General features: G+C 44.4%; 2 protein-coding genes across 8 annotated transcripts in view; one reads left to right on the forward strand and one right to left on the reverse strand.

The window, feature by feature from the left end:
• INSYN2A (inhibitory synaptic factor 2A) overlaps positions 1–2550 on the reverse strand; it is a 50288-nt gene extending 47738 nt beyond the window's left edge. For all 3 annotated transcript variants that reach the window (XR_015706485.1, XM_087765719.1, XM_087765721.1), the window contains exon 1: positions 2347–2550. The gene's annotated coding sequence lies outside the window, so the exon portion shown is untranslated. The remainder of the gene's footprint in view (positions 1–2346) is intronic.
• The window catches only part of DOCK1 (dedicator of cytokinesis 1), a 314587-nt gene that overhangs the window by 152692 nt on the left and 148486 nt on the right, over positions 1–13409 (forward strand). The window lies entirely within an intron of this gene.

Raw genomic sequence — 13409 nt, forward strand, 5'->3', positions numbered from 1 at the left:
TTTGAACTTAGCTACTCTTTTTTTTTTTTCCTCTGAATTACATATGCTGTGCATCTCATGCAAAAATGCCTCTGTCAGTGAAATAGTTAACGGGGAAAAAAAATGCAGCGATGATCTTATGAGCTACTTGTTTGTGAGCTTAATTAGTCGAAGGGTGCGCTGAATGTTAAGTGCTGTCCCTCTTGATAAGTAACTAATACTTTCTTTTGCGGTGCTGTTGCCCAGCTGGTTTTTTATGTGTCAGTCTGGGGGAAAGGCACCGATTCCATTCAAGATTAGAATTATTTTGAGCATCTTGTTAAAAATATACATCGTTAATAATTATGGAGTCCTAAAGAACACGTATTTTTCATCAAGGGCACCATGACGTCCTTACCAAAAAAAAAAAAAAAAAAGCTTATTTAGTATTAGTATCAGCCTTCCCCAGTGAGCTCATTCTGTGAAGGCAGTATGCTTTAAATGCAACAGCACCTCAAACTCTGGGGCAGTGATTTTATTTTACAACTGTTCAGCATGGGTATTTGGATTAGCAAGATACATTATGTATTTCTCTTGAAATCAGAGACTGTGTGCCATCACTGTATAGAAGAATATAAACCTCCAGATGATAAATTAGTAGTATCTGAGCACTGAGATATTTTCATCGGAGCTGCTCATATGCATTTATAATGCTAGAGAAAAATCCAGCTTTTAACTTAGAACTGTTATTTGTACTTGAAGAGAACAGTATTATTGTAGTAAAGAAAGGCAGGCATGAGCAGACTGGTACAACACCAATAGGCTTTACACCAAAAGTAAGGAAATATGTTGCTCTCCATGCTTGTCGTATTTTTACCGTAGATGATATGTTTGCTTGAAATTTTATGTTAAATTATTCCGAGTACATGGCTAGGACAGTTACAGATCATGTGATTTTTATTTATTTATTTATATTCTAGCTAGTAGTTTTTCCATCTAGCAGCGAGATTTTAACCTTGATACATGCAGCATTCCTGATGGCACTGTAAATATGAACAGTAATCATGATGAAACACTTAAGTGGAGGGAATAAATTCCCGGTTTGTATTAGACATGACCTGTTACAGTTTTGTCTTTTGTTACCGCTTTCCGGCATTCAGTAGAAAAATAATGATTCTCGGAGGTTGGAAAAACAGGTCTTTCCAAACTTCCCGACCGTAGAGCCTAATGAGTTAAAATTTTCCTCCGTGATGTTTGTGTGGGATTTTAGCTGCCTAGACATACAAGGTCAAACAAAACTGCTCCTTTACCTATTGTGACTGGTGGCAGAGCGGGGGGCACCGTTCCTTTGGGACAGACCCCTCGGGAGACGGCGACACAAGCAGAGAACATATTCCCTGCTTTTGACGTGCCAAGATGTCCCTATTTTGCTAGGGCTCGCCGCCCCCCCTCCTCCCCCAAACCGATCCGAGCTCGCTGCAGTCCTGCATCCCCCTCGCTGCCGTAACTGTGTAAACATGGCATTAAGTAGAGACGTGGAGGTCACGGGAGAGGATTTTTACTAGCAATAGGGAGGCAAGATGGAAAGGCAGAGCGGGAAGCCTTGGATGCCTTGCAAAATGCAAGGTCCAGGACTATGACTTTGGTGCTGGATCCCTGCTACCTTTTGTCCCATTTGCCTACTGCATTTTCACGGCATCTCCAATTTAAATGTGTTTGGTGATGGTGAGAGGGGACACGGGGTGGAATGGTGTATTAAATCGGGAGAGCCACTGCTTCTCAATAATAACAGTTCACAGCATAGCAGCAGCTTCAGCCCCTGACGAGGATTTTTGGGTTTGTTTGGTTTTTAATGAAGTGCTACCCTGCAAGTTAGCGGACCGAACACGTCCGATGTTCTTCCACTGCCGTGCTGTATGGACACTTCATTAGGACTGCGTTTGGACTTCCCAGCACCGAAGTTAATCAGCGGTGGTAGTTCCTCGCAATCAATCATGTGAAAAACTAAAAGCACTTTGTGCATCTTCCAAAAATCCTCCAGCTGCGACTCTCCGCCGCCAGGTAGCATTAGGAGAAAGGGTGGTATTTTTCTAGAAGAAAGTAGGGGTTTGCAGGGGTACAGGGCTATTCTCTCCTTATCTGTCATGAAAGTTATTGAATGCAAGAGCTGTTCCCAGGCAGGCAGCTACACTATTGCATAACGCTCCCGCTGGCGCTCAGCGCGATGCTTTATGCTCATCCCTGCGAAGTTTCCCTCGGGAAAACCGGGGAACGGGGTCTTTTGGGGAGTCCTCGCTGAAGGAGGGCGGCGAGGCGGGGACCCCCGCGATCGCGGCGGGAGAGCCGCGGCGGGCAGCCTCCCGGGTCGGAGGGCAGCGGCGGGCTTACCTTCTGCTTCCTCAGAGCGAAGCGGCGGTCTGGGCGCTCCCCTCGCCGTGCATCTCCCTCCCGCCCTCCGCCGCGGCGAGCTGGCCCTCGGAAGGTCCGCGCATCTGCCACCCGCCGGAGCCCCGCCGCCCGCCGGAGCCGCGCTGCCCGCCACGCCGCCGCTCTCCTCAGCTGCGGCCGCCCGAGCGCTCGCTAGAGGCAGCCGCCGCCGCCGAACGCTCCCCCGCTGCCCTCATCGGCTGCGGCGCCCGGCTCGGGGGGCGGGGGCCGGGGGGGTCCTGTCGGCCGGGTCCCGGCGGCGGCGGAGCTGGGGGGGGGGGGGGGGAACTTGTTGAGCGGGACCGGCGGGCGTCCCCCAGCCGGGCGGGAGCGGGGCTGAGGCGGCGGGGCGGGGAGGGAGGAGCCGGGGGCCGGGCCGGCGGCCGGGAGCCGCCTCGGCGGAGGGAGGGAGGCGGCGCTCGGGCGGCGGGAGGCGACCCCCGAGGCGAGGCGGGCCGGGGGCGGCGGCGGGCGGTGCGAGGGGGGCCTGGAGCGGCGGGTCTGCTGCGCGGGGCGCTGGGCGCCTGCAGGAGCGGGGGCACGGGGGACGTGCAGCGTGGCTGCCTGACGCGAAAATCGGCAGTTATTCCTGTTTTTCCTCTACCTGTGAATTCGGTCATAACAGCCTTATTTGAAAGCGGTACATGCGCTGCTGGTCATCGCGAAGCACCCCGGCTTTCCAGTTGCGCTACTTAAACCAGCAGCACTGGAGCAGAGGCGGAGTGGGTGATGCCGATCGATTTGGGGTTTCACCGAAGTGCCTGGTTAAAGCTACACAGCTGCGTTTTATGTGGAGGAAAAGCCTTTAAGATACTGAGCGAATAGATGCTCCCATTTGCTTTTAAGCCTCGAATAAAATGGGCGCAAGGTAAAAGCGAAGCGGTTTGACAAAGCAGCAAGGACTGACAAACACGATAATGTTCTTAGAACTGAAATCTCATCTTTCCGCCTTTTCCCTCAAACCACTTCGTCGTTTTAAAGTGGGCTTTTCAGAGGTGATTTTCATAAAAAAATAAAAGTTAGAAACTAAATGGGTCATGTGTAGTTAATCAGACCCGTTTGACAGACAGAAGATGTCACGAGAGGCATGAGAATTCATCCGAGCTGAGGAGCGGTGGATCAGTCCCCTTTCCTTTTGAGGATTTCAGTAGTATTGCTGTTTAATAAATATTCTTTACCACAGCATGAAACTCACTTAACCCAGTTGCCGCCAGGTGCAGAGCATGGAGTTTGTCTGTAGCGGCACTACCTTCACCATCGGTAGCGTCGATGAGGATTATTGATCTTTGGATTTACTGAAGGGAGCCGTGATGTGACGTGGCAGATCAGACCGGCCGGACGAGCCCTACCGCGAAATGCCCCGCTGCTGCCCGGGCTGAACGTGCCCCGCGCCGCGCCGCGGCAGGGAGAGACACCCAAGCTGGGCGCTAAACAAGTTAGTACCTCCACATAGCACGATGCAGCAGAAATACTGGCTCAAGTCCTGGACATCTTTTCAGAGTTAATTAGCTGGAGCAGACCATTGCACCAATGTACGCGTGCTACTGCGGCGACGGCTGGAGTACCTTACTCGTGCCAGCTTTGCTATCTTTGCACGGGGCTCTGCTGATACAGCCCGACAGCGGGTAAAGAAATCCTTACGGACCCAGCTGTCACGTAGCGTGGAAGCCTGGAGATGAATTCACAGAAATCCTCGCCTGTTAAATTGCAGTTTAGCTGTGCAGGACTGGATCAGAGGAGTGTTCAACAAATCAGACAGTCGGCAGAGGGCAGCTAAGTTGCTCTCCCTGTCTGCTACCTGTCCAGGTACTCTGCTTGCCCTCCTCCCTCCGTACCTTATCTTTGCGAGTTTGCTGCAGATCCCTGAAAGAGGATCCCAAGGGCGTGCCTGCTGCATCGCCTGCTGCTCTGCCATCGGGGAGCGCGCTCCCGCAGCCGTACCACGAGGAGTGAGCTGATGGCACGGTTTGATCGCAGTTTGTGATCTCTCTGGGTTTCTTACAAGAGAATTTTTTTCCCAAGAAATAGGTGGGAAGAACTTAAGTATCAACTTGCTTGTTGATACAACAGCAGACACCATGCTTTTTTTTTTTCTTTCGCTCCTTTTCTTTTCGGCAGCGCTGACTTGCTGTATCCCAGGACCTCTGTGGTTTTCTCTACATCAAAATAAATTTGTTCTTGGCTGCAGCCTGTATACAGACGTGGGTAAAATTACATGGTGTGGTGATCACATTTTAAACATGCATACTACTTTATCAGAAGCAAATAGATCAGTGGTAGTAGATGCTGTTACTTTTTTACAAGCTGAAGATATGAGCTGCGCAGACCATGATTGCTAGAAGAAAGTACTATTGCTAGATAACCTCAGTGGCTCCAAAGGAAAAGCCCTCTGACAGAGGCAGCAGTTAAAACAACGTTCTTATCTTCTCCATAATTATATTTAGAGGCTGTTGTCCCAGGGCTGATTATTCTTGCATAGCATTATGCATATGCCCCATTTATAAAGGCAGGCAACTGTACAGCATTTTTCTGTAGATTGTTAGAGAATTAGAAAGGACTTTACAGTTGTGGACCAGATTGCTGCTTGTCCTCCACAAGTGTGACTGCTGACGCTGTCGGCGTACATAGGGATATTTTAAATCGTGGTTTGTGAAAAATAACGTTTCCTGATTATCATGCTTCGTGTTACTGTAAAAGTGTATAGAAGTAAACACGCTGGGAAAATGGAAACGCTTCATCATCCCATTTGCCAATTTTTCAGCCTTTAAAAAATGCTGAGCGCAACTGTTGCATAATGAAACGCAGTGTCAAAATGATGTTTGAAAAGGGAGAGAGAGGTCTGACTTCAACCTGGAAAGATGCAAAGAGAAAAGAGACAATTTTTTATTACTACGTTTTTAGATTCCACATTCATTTCTCTCTGATGGAGTGTCCTGCCTTCCCAGATTGCCTTTTTCTTCAGGTGTCTGTCGAGAGGAGTGAGCGCTGCTCAGGGCTGCGGGGGTTCCTTCCCGTAGCATGTGCAGGTGTGGGGATGGAAGTCCTGCCTTGGACTTCCAGACCGAGTGGTAAAATCATCAGGTTGTATTTGAGAGCAGTGAAATATGCTTTTTTTTAGTGGTATCTCTGTGGAGATAAGAGAGCTAGTACAGTAAGGGGTCCTTCTTCCACACGGCTAACTTCATACTAAATTTAGGCATCTATGCGTATTTATAAACGTTAATCTACTTGCACAGCCTGGTGTTACAGACTCCAGGTTTTGCTCTATTTTGGTGTTTTTTGTTTTTTTTTTTTATATTCAGCTTCTGGGAGAGCATGAGGAAAAGGGCACAGCGGAACGGCTGGGATGCTGGCGCTGCACTGCCGTGGCCATGTCAGCCTCTGCCCTCCCGGCTGGCAGCGCCGGGGCCCGTCCTCCTCGCGCCCATTACAGCTGCAGGGGTTTTGGCTAGAGGACTGCTAACGGCGAACGCGATGCCCCGGGGGAGATGTGTGTGTTGAGCAGGTGTTTTGTATGATTATGCTCCGCTAGAATGTGCGGGTCCTACGGTGTAATGCTAAAATGTAATTTTCTGGAACAGTCCATGAAGTTCTTGTTGGTCCTTGAGGAAACAAGCTCAAATCCAGCTCAGAGAAAAGCATGTGGCAGCCAGAGCTCGAGTTGTCTGCCAGGTGTTCCAGCTAACGCCAGCGTGGGGAAGATGATAACCAACACCAAAGTCATTTTCAAAATCAGCATGAAAGCTGGTATTTAAACTTACCGTAGTTTTAAACGCGTACCGTACACTAGGGTGCAGGTTCAGGAATGAGTCCGGGGTCCTGTCAGTAGGGAAAAGCCAAGGGAAGCGCTGGTGCCACGTGCCCCGGGGGAAGGATGGGCGGGCAATGGTGCCTTCCGTGAACGACCCCCAGCCGAAGGGTTGGGGTCGCCGCGCTGAGCTGGGGACGTGGCTCGGTCTCAGGAGGGTGTCACCGCTTGGTACCCTTCCTGCAGGGCCTGATACTGGATTTAGATTAAGTAACTTTTATTAGGAGGGGTAGTTCAAGTGCCGACACTAAATACGTAAGCTAGGTTACTAGGGATGTACGTAATTGTTTAAGACTAGCCTAAGTTGTCGCAGAACCTTACCGCCTCCTTTTTAGGCAAGGAAGAGTGAAGTTTGCGTGGTTTGAAACACGGAGGCATGGATGATGTTGTGCCTTTTCTCTCTGTAGTCATTTGGGACCAAAGCTATCGTTATATCTTTGCTAAAAGCAAATATTTTCACATTGCTGAATCTTCATTCACATTAAATAGGTTATTATTTTCATGCCTTTATGTGATAGCTGCCTGGCTTTCTGTGCTAGATCTGTTATTTATTTATTTAAACGGAGGGATGTTAAACATGCTCCTCTCCTCCAGCTGAGGCGAATGCAAACTTGGCTTGAATTTCAAACAGGTCCTCGTGCAATCAAATCCTTAGAGGTGCTCCTTGCTTTGGGGAAGGATGTAATCTGCTCGGCTGTGATGACAAAGAAATAAGGTCTTTCGGAGTCACGTTAGGCAGAAATTTGAGAGATTTAATTTAGTGTCTTGCTCCATGATACATTTTTTCCATGAGCTTGGACAATTCGTTTGAGACTATGCTTATGTCTCTTCTTTATCTGTAAAGTGCGAGTAATTGCACATCTGTTAACTTGGAGGAACATTTTGAAGATAAACTGGATTTAAGATTATGTGTATAATATCCATAATACCTGGGTGCAGCTAAAATATTAAATAGCTGATTAAGTGAACTGCTACTTATGGGTTTTCTGCTCTAAGAAGAAAAATGCTGAGTAACCTCATTAGCTATGATAGTTATTTCTGTACTTTGTTGGTCTAAGTATGAGCAGGATTTAGACCTCTCTCTTAATTTCCCTTTGTACAGATTACTGGAAGAAAAATATAACAGCAGGTCTTACCAGCTAAAGCTGAGATTTGGAGTTCCAGTTGAATGCTGTCTCATTAGGAATCCAAATTGCTGTGGATGTTAGTTTATCGTTCATACCAAGAAAGAAGTCCTAATTTTATTGGGCTAGTAGGCTTTTTTTCATATTTTCCCTGTGTATATAGTTCAGAAAAGTTCATTAGCAGTATACAAATGTTTTTGGGAAGGGAACTAAACTGATGATCGGAAAATGCTTGTTTCTTATTCCAAGGATGGGGATTATGAGCTAGTCTCTTGTGGTGGGTACAAGCTGTGGAATCACTTGCCTAATAAAGATGTTCGCAGTAGATGCAGGATTCTGCACCGGTTAAATTATCATGCAGCCGGTACAGTTAGGAAATAAATGAGGGTCTGGGAGACCATGATGTATGATGGTCTAAATGGCTGCATTTTGTTCATATTTGAAAGGCAGTTTAGCTTGTCGTCATTACTGATGATTTGTGCTTTTATAGCCCTTCTTTTTGCATTTCAGAAATCCTTTGTGCCCATCTGAATAATAAATCACCATGTTTGATTTGTTCAGTAAGAGCAAATGTGAAATTACATTCTTATTAAGATATCTTGAGAAACTGCAAGTGTGGGTAAAATTTTTTAAAGGAATATTATGCCAACTTTTTTAATATTTTGTTTTGTCTTGTTTATTTTATTACCTTGTCAGATCCTAGGGCTATATCTCCAACTGCTTTATGGCAAAGAGAGAAATACTGCCCTGTTTAAAAATAAAAAATAAAAAACCTGATCATACTTTTGATTGCCTTCAAACAAATGGTTTCAGATTTAAGCACCTAATGAAATCTGGGATGAGCATGAATTCCATCTTAGAATTCAAGTTACAGACAAAAGAAAGGCAAATGTAACAAATAATGAGGATACTTTAATCTGCTTCATATTTGCTCTTTGGTGGAATAATATATTATTTATACAGCATTGATTTCATTAGAAGGAGGATTTGATGCAACTTTGCTGTCAAACTGGAGAACCATTAAATGTTGTAAGGTAACGGAAACTCCCAAACCCTCAGTAAGGTTTTCTCGATGGAAATATTGAACTATTTAAAATTTGAATATAGCGTAAAAATACAGGCTTTTATGTGCTTTCACATGTTGCCTTAAAGTTAGAAGCCCAGACAGCAGTTGGGTGCTAATGCGTAATACTTAACAGAAAAAAACAAGCTAAAATAAAATGTATGAAACAAGTGAAAAATTAAAATCATAGAAAAACTACGTAAGAGAGAGAGAAGAGTTAACAGTGCAAATAGAAGAAAATTGAACGCGCCATTTCTATCAATGCTCTAAGTGTAAAACAAAATTAGGTATTTTGGCCATGACGTTCAGAAATGAGCTCCTTAGCGTAGTTTCTAAAATCCATACGCAGGCACCAAAATAAAATTGCCCTCAGTAGTTTTGATACGTGGCAGAAGAACGCCGCCAGTGAAGGAAAATGGATATAAAGAGGCAGGTTGCAACATTGTGGGCACCCCAAACCATTCAATATATGCTCACAATTAGGAGCTTCTACTCCCTTGTTTAATGAGGGACACGTTGAAAAGGTCTAGTGGTATGAATGTGATGGCCACCACAGATGTTAAAGTGTTACACAAATTTAGAAAAGAGAATTTCACAGCCAGTTTGCTGCTCTGGGAAGGCAAAAATTCTGTATGGTCTTAGTCAATATGGACTTTCTCGCACACTTTCTTATGGCAGAATAAATAATTAAACAGCAGGGTCTTATTTGGGATGTATTTAAACATATTTTTGTATCTACCGTATATTTCTTAAAAACAGTAGTTTAAACGTTCATGTCATCATGTGGCTTGCAAACTAGCATAGTAGCACACTTCCATAATCCAACATTTCTTAAAAAATCAAACCAAAACAATAACTTTTTTTTAATCCAAAAATGGTTGGAAACTGTTGGAAACCTTGCTTTGATAACACAGCATCTGATAGTAGCGCATCACATTAGAAGACTTGAAAGAACCTAGGCCAAGCAAAATATTCATATCTATATTGTTGCTAGTACTGATGTCAAATATCTGTGTAGAAAAATAATACGTTAAGCTTTGAGTAGTGCCAATGCCCCAGCTAATTTTTTACTTATTTTTTAAAAATAAAATAACCTAGGAACTTAAGCATTTGCAAATAAGGGTATACTAAATTTATGATTGACCGTGTGAAGACTTAACTCTTTCACATATTAAAATGTATGTGACTAAGTTTTACCTTAGGAAAGGAACGTAAGAAGTTATTTTTAAAAGTCTGAAAATCCTAAAAGCACGAGATATTTAAATAAGTTGTGTTATGCAGCAGTCTGGTGATAAATATGGGAAGCCTGATAATGACATTAAATGAGTTTTTACAGGGGACAGCAGGGGCTAAGTGAAGTCCTTCTTAATCCTAGGTCTCTGGCTCTTCAAAATACAGTACAATAAAAATGGTTCTGTCCTTTATGAAACATGATCTCTGGGGTACTATATTAAAAACCATTGAAAGTAGCACCACATTTTGATTTTCTTCAATTTTTAAGCAAGTTCAGTACTTTAAATATTTATACTTAGCAGCAGTTGAGGAGCATAATTAGCACATGCTTTAAATCAGAGCGGTGTCGGTCAATCTTGCAGTAAAGGCCGATAACTAAAGCCGCTGTCGGGGCGGAGGGCGAGGTGCTGGGGTGGGTGAAGGCATGAGAAGCCCGGCGGCCGCGGTGAACGGGAGGTGGGCACAGGCCTGGCCGTCGGGCAGGGTTTGGAGGCAGAGGTGGGTGGCTAAATGGGCAAAACAGACTTTTGCGCTGCATTCGGTACCTTCGCCTGCTCTGAGAGGGGCTGCTCGGCCGGCGAAGGCTGTGCCGGGGGATGGAGACTGGTGGTAGATGGGCAGGTTTCATGGTCGCGGCAGGTGGGCTTCGGGAAGAGATGGTGATGTGATCGAGTCACTTTTCCTGGAAGTCCTGCGTGCTTATAACTCTGAAATCTCTGGAAACCCAAAAAGAAATTTATATTTTTTATAATACTGTGGGGCTTCCTCGATGTGCTTCTAGGAATTCAAACTAGGACCCTAATATCTGAGTGTCTCCGCATCCTTCCCTCCTCTGCGCCCTTGCCTCCCCTTCTGCCCAAGCCGTGATGGGGAGCGGCGTTGGACGGGGCGCTGGAATGATAGCTTCTTGTCTCCAAACGTTACTCGTTCATCAGACCGTCTTGTCACAGAATTTGTGCGGTCCCTTGCTGGACCTGCTTTTGCTGCCTGCCTCCGCCGCTTCTCTAGCCACAACTTGCATCACTCACCGCGTTTAAAAAAAAAAAGCCTAAATTAAAAGCACCATCTCATATTTGCTTAAAATTCATCTCCTGTTAGCTTCAGCAGCTGCCTCCTGGTTCTAATACTGCAAAATTTGTGAATGACAGCTGTGCACTCGTTTCATCCACCGCCTCTGTGAATTTGCAAACCTCAGTCACGTAAGTCCCCCCTCTGCCTTCTCGGAAGAATCTGGGACTTTGTGGCCCCTTCTCAGGAGGCAGCTTCTCCATCCCCTGTCACAGAGGCACAGAACGGCTCGGGTTGGAAGGGACCTTTTGAGGATCATCCAGTCCAACGCCCCTGCTGTGGGCAGGGACGTCTTTCACTGGATCAGGTTACTTAAAGCCCCATTCAATCTGACCTTGAATTTGACCTATGATGGGGCATCCAACCTGTCCCAGTGTCTCACCACCCTCATCATAAAGAATTTCTTCCCTATATCTAATCTAAATCTCCCCATTTTCAGTTGAAAACCCTTGTCCTGTCACTAGAGGCCCTGGTAAAAGTCTCTGTCTTTCTTATAACCCCCTTTAGGTATTGAGAGGCTGCAAGCAGGTCTCCCCAGAGCCTTCTCCAGGCTGTCATTTTGATTGCCCTTCCCTGTACCTTCTGCAATTTATTATGTCCCCCTCGAGCTATGGAGGCCATATTTATTTATTGAATTCAGTTTTACTTCTCTGTGAGATGATATAAATCACAGATTTCATTGAAGGATAGTGGTAAACATCACTGGAGCTTTATTTGTGAGCTAAGCTTTGACTCAGGATGATGAGCTGGGATGATGAGCTAATGAGGTTTGTTTTGATGTATAATTTTGTTATTTCACATCAATTACTAGCTGACAGATAAGCTTTGCAGCAATTGATTATCTAAATAAGAGGCTTGATATCCTGTAGGAAAGCTGCTGGGGACTGAAGGTGATGCTAAATGGACAGATAGCGGCCTCCTGTGAGCTGACACGTCATGTCACAGACAGTTTTGTTGGCCAACACAGGGGACACGGGTTCTTAAGCGGAGGGGAAAAAAGGACGAGTTAGTCCCACGTGCTTGGAGAGTTTCGCGGAGGAAGGGGGACTGGGTGTGCGGGCTGCGGAGCCTTCGTGCGAGCTGCGGCATCCCCCATCCCGTGGAGGGCTGGGGTTTCTCTTGGAGCTCCTTTTGGATTTTCACAGATATCTTCAGTTTTTTGCAGGTGCTTCTGTCCTTTCCTCTGACAAAACAATTAGTGAGAGATTGTGCCCCTTGCTCCTGTCACTGTATTCCATTGGAGCTCATTTAGTAGAGAATTTATGATGTGATGTTTTTCATAATATTTTAATTAAACAGAGTTGAACTTGCAAATCTCTCCTTTTTATTTTATTTTATTTTGGTGTTTTTAAAAAAAAAACTTTTTAATTTTAGGTGTTGCTAGCAAAAATTAGAAGGTGAAGATTCCTGGCTGGAAAAAAAACAGTAAATGGAAAGAGGAGAATACTTGTACATATTCATTTTTTCCATTTAATAAGGAACAAAAACAAAAAAAGTTTTACTAATTCACAGGGACGCAATGAGTATTTTGCTTTTATTTATGCATATTTATCACTTGTCTTGACTTGTAAACGTATCAGTTCCTGCCTACCAGTTAATGACTTTGGGTAATGTTTGTGCTGTCTTTATGGAGAAATTGTCCATATACCTCACAGTTACTTATAGGAATAGACTTAATCAGGTTTACTTCCTCAGCCCTGAAACACATTTTGTCTTACTCTAAGTAGTTTTTCTAAGGTATGTTTAAAGCACTCTTTTTTTTTTTTAATCCTTAAATTTACCTCTCAACAGATAATAAGTATTTTTCAGCCATACCAATAGAAGGAACTTACTGTTTTCAAGACTTATTTTTGCCAAATGTCAAGAGTGGGTTGAGTGTTGTAGGCTCTGCCGTAACTCAGGGTTGGTTTCTCTTTCTGCTGTGGTTTAAAATGTTATGCGCCAAAAGGAGGTAGTTCTGATGGCATTAAATGCATGGCTATTATGTCAGGAAAAATACTTTCAAAGTGACGGTACTGTTGCGTTCAAGTAGGAATAAAGCATTGCACTCGTGTTTTGAGACCTAAAGATTAACCTGGGATTAACTGGGATATTTGAGCTCTCTCAGGTATTCTCTCTTCTCCTATTTTTCATATTTTTAGTATATCGAAGTAGTATTGTATCATATAGAAATACAGTGCCATATTTGTATTCTATGGTATTTTAATGATATGGTAGTTCTATTATTTTTAGATATCGGAAAAGACATGGTAAGCATGCTCATATCTGTGTCATGAAGAAATTGGTTATGTTGAAGAACCAAATTGAATAGTGTTTTTACTGGAACATAAAAACCAATAACTTTTCTCAGGAAAATAACAAAATTACCCTTGCTTCCTATAATGATTCCTGATTAATTTGTATAAACCATGGGATTCAAATATGGGAGTGAAAATCTCTCAGTACGGCCCCCGTGCAGCCGTCCTCCCGCTCCCACAGCTTTAGTGTCCGTCTGTGTTTTCAGGATTGTTCCTTGCAAAGAAGTAAGTTAATCTGCTTCAGAAATATTATTGATATCCAAACACTAACATGGTTCAAGCTTTCCAAAATAATCCAGGGTTTAGTAGGACTGAAGCGGGCATGTTTGTGATTTGAGAACGGAGGGTTTTCAACAGATAAGCCTTTCTTTCCGTGTACACATTTGGGTGGGATAATTTTGCTGATCCTGTTTGCAATTTACTTTTTGAGA

The sequence above is a fragment of the Nipponia nippon genome, unplaced genomic scaffold, assembly GCF_047370975.1.
Source record: "Nipponia nippon isolate SJK-2023a ecotype South Korea unplaced genomic scaffold, ASM4737097v1 scaffold_3, whole genome shotgun sequence".
Lineage (NCBI taxonomy): Eukaryota > Metazoa > Chordata > Aves > Pelecaniformes > Threskiornithidae > Nipponia > Nipponia nippon.